Genomic DNA, 9,036 nt, shown 5'->3' on the forward strand with positions numbered 1-9,036 from the left:
GGGTCTTTGTTGCTGCACGTGGGCTTTCTCTGCTTGTGATGAGCAGCAGCTACTCTTCGTTGTGGTGCGTGACCTTTTCATTGCAGTGGCTTCTCCTGTTGCAGAGCATGGCCTCTAGGCACGTGGGCTTCAGTAGTTGTGGGTTGTGGGCTCTAGAGGGCAGGCTCAGTTGTTGCGTCACACGGGCTTTCTGCTCCGCGGCATGTGGGATCTTCCCAGACGAGGGCTCGAACCCGTGTCCCCTGCATTGGCAGGCGAATTCTTAACCACTGCGTCACCAGGGAAGTCCCTGGTTAGCAACTGTTCACGGAGGTAATATTATATGACCTCCCACTATATTATGGGTTTTAGGCTTTAGTTTTTCTTTTTACAGTAGGTGGTTTGACAGGAGTCATCTTAGCCAACTCATCCCCGGACATTGTCCTCCAGAGCACATACTATGTAGTAGCACACTTCCATGACCTAATGTCCATGGGAGCAGTCTTCACTATTATAGGAGGCTTCCTACACTGATTCCCACGATTCTCAGGTTATACAGTTAACTCAGCAGTAGCAAAACTCACTTCACAGGTATATTTGTAGTAGTAAATATGACTTCCTGCAGCACTTTCTTGGCCTCTCAGGGAGGTTACTACATTACTCTGAGGCACCTAGAACATGAAATATTTTGTCTTTAGGCTCATTTGTCTCAGTAGCAGCAGTAATGCTAATACTCTTCATAGTTTGAAAAGCATTTGCATCTAAACAAGAAGTCTTAGCAGTGGAAACTGCTACTCCTAACCTAGAATGGTTACACGAATGACCTCCACCATATCCTATGTTTCAAGATCCTACCTATGTAAATGTGAAATAAGGAAGGACTCAAGTCCTTTTCAACCAGTTTCAAGCCAACACCATAACAATTCTGTCTTTCTCAATAAATGAGATAAAAGTAAAAAGTGATGTAGCTTTGTCAAAGTTAAATCATAGGCTAAAATCCTGTATATCATTAAGGCATATCAATTTCATCTAGGCTCTCAAGACACAACATCACCGATTATGGAAGAACTTTTACATTTTCATCATCACACAATAGTGATTTTTAAAATAAGTTCTCTAGTTCTCTATATTATTTCACTAATATTGACATCTAAACTAACTCATACACATACAATAGATGCACAGGTAGAGAAAATGTGAACAATTTACCAGCCATTATTGTAATCTTAGCTGCTCTATCATCATTGTGAATCCTTTACATGATACGTGAAATCAATAACTCTTCCCAAACCATAAAAACTATGGGTCAGTAATGATACCGACACTACAAATACACAGATTATGAAGATTTAAATGTTGACTCCTCTGTAATCCCCACATCAGAGCTAAAACCAGGAAAATAATGACTAATAGAAGCCAACAACCTAGTAGTTAGAGATAGTCATTGAATATTCCTTCTTAGGCCTAAAAAGAGCTGCTATCCCAGGATGCCTAAATGAAAGAATCCTAATACCAACAGGACCAGGCCTATGTTGTGCACAAGAAAGCTCGTTTTCCTGAGTTCAAAGACAGGACAGAGGGATATGGCTGAGATATGGGGTGAATCTGGAGCCCATGGGGATGCACTCTCCAAGCTCCAGGATAGGAATGGGGCCTCTGGGGTCCCAGGCCACCCACCACGCCTTCCCAAGCAGGATCTTGGCAACATTCCCTGTCAATGATGAGGCAGCCCTAGCACTTGTCATGCCCCAATGCTGTGTCCTATGTGGGTCCCATGCTTTTGGGACCACACCCACACTCTGCAGGTCCGTGCTGCAGGGTCCTTTGTGCCTCAGGAGTAGAGACCACGGAGCAAGTAGTTCCCTCCCCAACCAGCAGGAGGAGGGGAGGAGAGCAGGGGCACCAGGGGAATCTCACTCAGACAACAACACCCCAGGGATGCCAGCGGGGCCAGTGATGATGCAGATGAGGCCCAGGCCAAGAGATGGAACCAGAGGACCCAAAAGGCAGCTGATCAGGTCCTGGCTCATCTGCACCCCAGACACCTTTGTCCCTCATACACCCCCTTCCTCGTACACCCTCTCCTTAAATGCAGATTCTTCAGATGCAAACAGGCAGAGCTTCGGACTGAAAGTCAGCTCTTCCAAAGTGACCCGTCAGCAAACACTGCAGGATTCCACTCCAGTGGGTGCCCTGGAGTCGACAACTCAGGGACTGAAGTGGATATCGGGGCCAGGGGCAGTGAGAGGGAACGGGGAGTGAGACTTCAATGGTTGTGGAATTTTGGTTTTGCAAGGTGAAAAGTTCTAGGAATGGTGGTGATGGCTCCACGAGAAAGTGAATAGATCTGGTGCCTCAGAAACGCGCACTTAAAATGGTGACGATGGTAAAGGGAATGTGACGTGTGTTTTATTTCACTTAAAATAAATTCTTAAAATAATGTCTTGTTAATTGAGATTCCATTTTGACTCCCCTTCATCACAAATGTCGGAGGCCCAGACACAGTCCCCTACCTTAGGGGCCATCACGGTACCCTCACAGAGCACGTGAGAGACCATTCTTAGGGAGGGTTAGTGTGTGCTCACCTGACCTCTGTCCAGGGGGACCCAGGCAATGGAGACCCCCATAGATTAGACATATGATATGATATGATGTTAATATGATACCACCAAGTGTTGTCACTCACCAGAACACAGAGCAGCAACCCACTCAAACATGCCTGACCTCATATGAATGTGACAAGATTAAGAGAAGAAAAGGAACCACAGGTTAATCAGAGCAACATACTTAATGCAGAGGTTGGAAATATCAAAGGGGACAGGATACACTGTAGACACATATGCGGTCTCCCTGTACATGTGATCCTGACCCATGCAGATGTGGTGAGACCCACACAGTCCCCGCACCCCATACCTGGGGTCGCACATCCACACTCACCACGGTGACCCCACCTCCCCAGACCCTGCACCTAAAGTCACACATTCTCTTTCAACAGGTGACCCCTCCACCTGAGTCACATGTCCACAGTCCCAGGGTGAACCACCCTCCCCAGACCTTGCACCTGTAGTCACACATCCCCTTGTTCAGGCCACCATGGCTCTGCTGGTGGCTCCCCTAATGTGGAAACAAGCTGTGTTCCTGGGACCTCCTGGGATGGGAAAAAGTGGCAGGTGGGTCTCCTCTCCCCATGCTTGTCCCAGAGAAGTCCTCCTCTTTTCACTTTGCTTCTGTTGATTTTACCTGTTTTTAAAGCTTTCATGCTAGAGGTGAACAAACTACTTGGTTCTGGCAGGCTCAGTCCTTTCTTTTCTCACTTACTTGTTGAGAAAACTCACAGGACAGCAGGGCTGAAAGCCGAGGAGCAGCGCTGGATGCTTCTGAGTAGGGACGGTAGACTGGAAGGAGAGCTCAGCAGCAGCCTCAGCTGTTACCCATCGGCCTTTTGCCCAATCTGCGTGCCCTGCAATCAATTCACCAGCTAAACCTGCCTCCCTATGCACCATGCACGTGCTGGTGAATTGGAATTATTGCCAGGTAGCCCCCCTGCGGATTCTCCACAAGCCCCAGGGAAGGTGAACCTTGCAGGGATTAAGACTAAGGCCCCGACCACAGCACTGACCCTTGGGAGGACCAGGTAACGACACTCACAAAAGAGGCTGTTACGTAGACAAGCCCACCTCAGCTCCAGATCCCAGACATCTAAGCACTGACCTTCAGATGCAGGCACAGGGCTTCCCAGTACTGAGGCCAGGCCGGGTTTCTACCCAGGTTCCCATAGTTCTAGCGTACACAGAACATGGCGAGGTCTAAATCTTCTTATTATAGACAACACATGGTCAGCTCTAAACATAATCAGTAGACAGGACAGGCAGAGGTCTAAATCTACCGTGTAGACAGTACTTGATCATGTTTAAACTAGCTTAGGGCTGATCTCATAGGAGGTACAGATCACACACAAGTGTCTCTCATCTTTGGACACCCACATCAGGAAACTGAACAAAATCTTTGTCATCAAACATTTCAACAGGCAAAACAGAAATGTTACCAATATCTCTGGCCACCTGATGGTCAGGATCCACGGGTGAGCCATGAACTTCTTAGAGCGCAGCCCAGTCTGCTGCCAGGATAGACAAGAAATGGCCTGATTCCAGCCTCCCAGGCTCCCAGAAGGAGGCGGCCGCACTGGAAACCCAGGCAGGACAGTCCTGCATGGTCCAGGCCGGGAGATCTGTTCTTTCCATTCCGCTGGCCGATTCTAGGTGGGGCACTCAAGGCCACTGAGAGCCTTTCACTCAGGTCCTGCTTCCCTGCAGTGTGTGCGTGTGTGTGTGCTTGTGCATGTGTGTGTGTGTAGAGGGGGCGGTAGATGACGGCTCCCATGGCTCCCATCCTGGGAAGCGTGCTGTCTTCCAGGGGAGGCACGGGGAGAGGTAGGGGCACAGAAGCCGTTGGAGAGGAGAACCCACCGCAGAAATCCTTGCACACTGGCTCGCACCCCCTGGGGACCTGCCTGCCCATTGTGGGCCGCATGTCACCTCCCAGCCCCCCAACCCCAAGGGCAGGACACCTGCTCTTTCAACAGCAAAGGGTCTCACATGCAGGAGACACAGTGGGGACAGTCACGCCCCCACTCCTGATGCCGAGTTTGGGAGAATGAACCCCCTTGACTGGGCGATGGGACCCTGTGAGGAAAGAGGTGACGACCCCATCCAAGTTGGGGCCTGGCTGAAAAATGGGAACACAGGAGCCAAGTGCAGGACCTGGAGGGCAGGCCAACAGGAGGGGCACCCCCAGCCTTGGCCGGGCTCTCCAACTGTGACATTGTAGCTTTAGGGGACCTGGGACAGGTGACTGAATATAATGGGGGCATAAACTGGACCCTGAATGTGGCTTAAAGAAGGTGTGAAGGATGTTACTGAGACAGTGACGGTCATTGGAAGACAGACTATCAGGACATCCTGCTCCATCCATTTAAATCCCTGAGATCTGTGACCTTTACGTGGCTACACAGGATTGTTAGAGCAGCTGCATGTGGATATATCTGCAAGTGGTTCCAGCAAACACACAGTGTGTGCACAGGCAAGCACAGCACACACACAAACATATGCAGGTGCACAGCACAAATATATTCACACACTAGCATATGAACACACATGCACGCATATGTCCATGCACACACTAAGGTGTGCAAGTGCACATACCTATGCACATGCACAGCATATGTATGCAAACAGGCACTTGCACACACATAGCATACACACAGGGAATAAAGTGAATTCGTAAAGCATCAATTCCTGAACACAAGTGAAGTTGACATGTATTTTTCCCTTTTCTTAGCTTTGATGATTTTCACAATAAAAAGTTTAAGAAAAAAGTTAATGGCAAATGACTTTTGATTCATAGGACTTTCTGACATTATTCCACCAATATTGTGACAGGAGAAATGAATGTAGATATTACATGTGTCCACTAATGGATGAATGGAGAAGAAAAACATGGTCCATCAATACAAGGGAATGTTATGCAGCCTAAAAAGGAAGGCAATTCTGACACAGGCTGCAGCAGGGATGAACCTTGAGGGCATTATGCTCAGTGATGTAAGCTAGACACAAAAAAACAAACAGTGCTTGATCCAATCATACAAGGCCCCTAGAGCAGTCGGAAACATAGAGACAGAAAGTAGGATGTTGAGTGCCAGGGGCTGAGGGAGGGACAATGGGGACTGAGTGTTTAATGGGGACTGTTTCAATTTTGCAAGATGAAAAAGTTCTGGAGGATGATGGCGGCCAGGTTTGCACAACAGTGAGAATTACTTCTTGACCTGAAATGTGCACTTTAAAATGGTTAAGATAGTAAAGTTTATGTTTTGTGTATTGGACCACAATTTTTAAAACTTTTTTAAAAACAACAGGAAGTAGTCCATGAATACCACAAGATGCACAACTTCACTAACAACAGAGGGATTAAAACCATAAGAAAACTACTGTGTGCACACCTACCGGAATGGCAGACATGAAGACACAGTATCAAGTATCAGCAGAATGTGGAGCAATGGAAAGCCTGGTGCGCAGCGGGTGGTGCAACCACTTCAGAAACAATCAGGCCTCAGAGAGCGCACTCCGTGCACACAGACCCACAGTGTTCCTCCCAGCTGAACACAAACCCCCCAGCCCTGCACCAGGACACACGGACATGGACTCCACAGCCACAGGAGTCAAACCTGAAAGCACCTGAAGGCCATCGCAAGCAGATGCAGAAATGAACCATGCATGCTCCTAGGAAGGAATATTCCACAGCAATGGAGTACGTTTTGTTTAAAGGTAGTAAAACTATAAAAATTATTTTTTAAAAAACTATATTCACAAGATGAAAGAATCTCATGGACACAATGCTGAGCCATCAAGAGCAATAAAGCAGCAAGCATGGTACACCCACTTACGGACTTTGGAACTAGGCAAAGCTGGGCTGCGTTGTTTAGGGATGCGTGCTTGGGCGTAAGCTATGAGGACAAGTCACTGGCATTACATCAGGAGAACAGCTACCAGTTGGTGGGGGAGGAGGCTGGGACGAGGGAAGGGCACTTCTGGGTGTCCACTCATCAGGTTCTGTTTCTTGATGTTTATGGTTATTCTTTACATGTATATAACCTAATCCTTAATATGGACTTACAGCTTATCATTATTCTTTATTAAAAAGGTGGTCTCCCCAACAAAGTAGAAGGAGACCTGCTTCTCCCTGGGAAGAAAAGGAATAGTTTCTACCAGTGAGGTTTCGATATCATGGCTGCTTCAACCATCAAGCCTGACAACCACTCCCGTGAGAGGGGCACTGGGGCCACGACACTCAGAAGGAGGCTCTGGGGCCTCAGTCCTGGGTCACTGCCTCTGAGGAGCCCACAGCACCTGGTCAAAGTTCTCAGTCATTCTGTGCACGACCCTTTTGCCTTGGTTGCTCTGGCACAGCTTGGCCAGCACCATCGCTGGGAGAGAAAGAAGAAACGTGCAGAAGAGGGAACCAGGCTTCAAGCTGACCCACCTCCTTCTACAGAGACGATTCCACAGTCCCTAAGAGAGGACAGCAAGACCACAGAATCCAGCCTCTCTGCCTGAGGCCTGGCCACACTAGCGCCACCCACTTCTGATGCCACAGGGAGAATTTCGCAAGGTGCCCTCAGATCACCTGTTTGGACACATGGGGCTTTCAGACACGCAGGTCCTATCCAACCCCACACCTCTGCTGTCACATTCTGGAGGTGGGCCTGAAAGCCTCTAGGTTTTCACTTTTGATAACAGCTTTGTTGAGATTGAATTTCTACACCACACAGTTAACCCATTTTAAGTATTAAGCTCAGTGGTGTTTTGCATATTCACAGGGTTGTGCAGTCACCAGCACAATGCATTTGACATCATTTCCATCATCACCCCAGAACCCCACTCTTTAGAGGTCACCCCTCACCTCCCACAGCCCCAGCACCCCCAGTCCACATTCTGTCTCTGTGGGCTTGCCTGTTCTGGATGTCTCATGTAAGTGGAATCCACTGTCTTTTTGTATCTGGTTTCTCTCACTGAGCATCATGTTTTCAAGGTTCATCTACATCATAGCCTGTATCTGTGCTTCACTCCTTTTCCATGTCTGAGTCATCCTTACCCTCTCTGCTTTTTTTTTTTTTCCCGGTACGCGGACCTCTCACTGCTGTGGCCTGTCCTGTTGCGGAGCACAGGCTCCGGATGCCCAGGCTCAGTGACCATGGCTCATGGGCCCAGCCGCTCCACGGCATGTGGGATCTTCCCAGACCAGGGCACGAACCCGTGTCCCCTGCATTGGCAGGTGGACTCTCAACCACTGTGCCACTAGGGAGGCCCCACCCTCTCTGCTTTTAACTCTATAATTAATTGTGTCTCTCTGCCTGCACTGCACAGGGCTGATGAGTATTTCACCTTCCATCATTCTTGGGGTGTAAGCTGAACTTTTAACCAACACCAAGGGGTCCTGTGCAGAGGATGAAAGCCCAGCCCCACACGGTGCACAGTCGCCGTGTGTGAACAGAGCCCAGGAGGAAGGGTGAGATGGGCCTACCTGTTTACAGGACCAGCGTCCTACGGTCTCATGGGAAAAGAACTCGCTCATCAGCGTCTCGTGAGAGCTGCTCCCCACCGTGCCAAGCAGGCAAGACAGACTGGTCAGGGACCACGGTGCTGCCTTCAGTTCAGGCCCACTCCTACTAACTGTCTAGTTGGAAAGTGCTGAGGTTCCAGGGGAGGGTCCTTCCTGCTTCTTCCAGCTTCTTGGGGCCCCAGGCATCCCTGGACTTATGGCTGCATCCCTCCCATCTCCGCCTTCATCTTCATGGGGCTTCCCCTCTGTGTCTGTGTCTCCACTCATCATATAAGCACGCAGTTACACAGGATTGGGACCACTCTAAGGCCCCTGTCTCACCTAGTTACACGACCAGGCCCTACTTCCAAATGAGGTCATGTCCTGAGGCCCTGGGGTCAGGACATGGATGTCTCTTTCCCTGGGGGGTACACAATCCCCCTTCAGTCTGAGGTAACAGTAATGTTGCCCAGGAAACAAGCAAGCCCCTTACCTAAGCCAGCGCCTTGAAGAGGTCTGAGCCTGCCTGGTCTCTTGGAAACTGACTGGGCAGGAGAGTGTGGCTCAGGACCCGAGTGTGAAGGACACCAGGAAACACCCGTGTGAGGCTCCCCTTCACAGCGACAGTGCTGGACCAGCTGATGAGGTCCAGCAGGGCAGCCCCAAGTTCCTTAGAGGACTTGACCCACGTGGACTGGGGGCAACAGGCCACGTGGGTCAGCAGTGAGTGGGTGTGTGAGTGGGTGTGTGATGAAGTGTATGTGATGGGTCTGCAGTGAGCAGGTGAGCACACCTGTGTGTGTGACATCAGGCACACATGATGGGTCAGGAGTGAGCACACGTGTCTGAGATCAGGTGTGGTACACACCCACTACAGCCCTATGGTGCCCTGCCCGCTGGCATCTTAGCGGGCAGGGCACCATAGGGCTGTAGTGCTGCCATGGGCTCAAGCCACCAACCCTG

Source organism: Aethalodelphis obliquidens, unplaced genomic scaffold, assembly GCF_003676395.1.
Source record: "Aethalodelphis obliquidens isolate GAN/ISIS:26980383/991018 unplaced genomic scaffold, ASM367639v1 scaffold176, whole genome shotgun sequence".
Taxonomy (NCBI): Eukaryota; Metazoa; Chordata; class Mammalia; order Artiodactyla; family Delphinidae; genus Aethalodelphis; species Aethalodelphis obliquidens.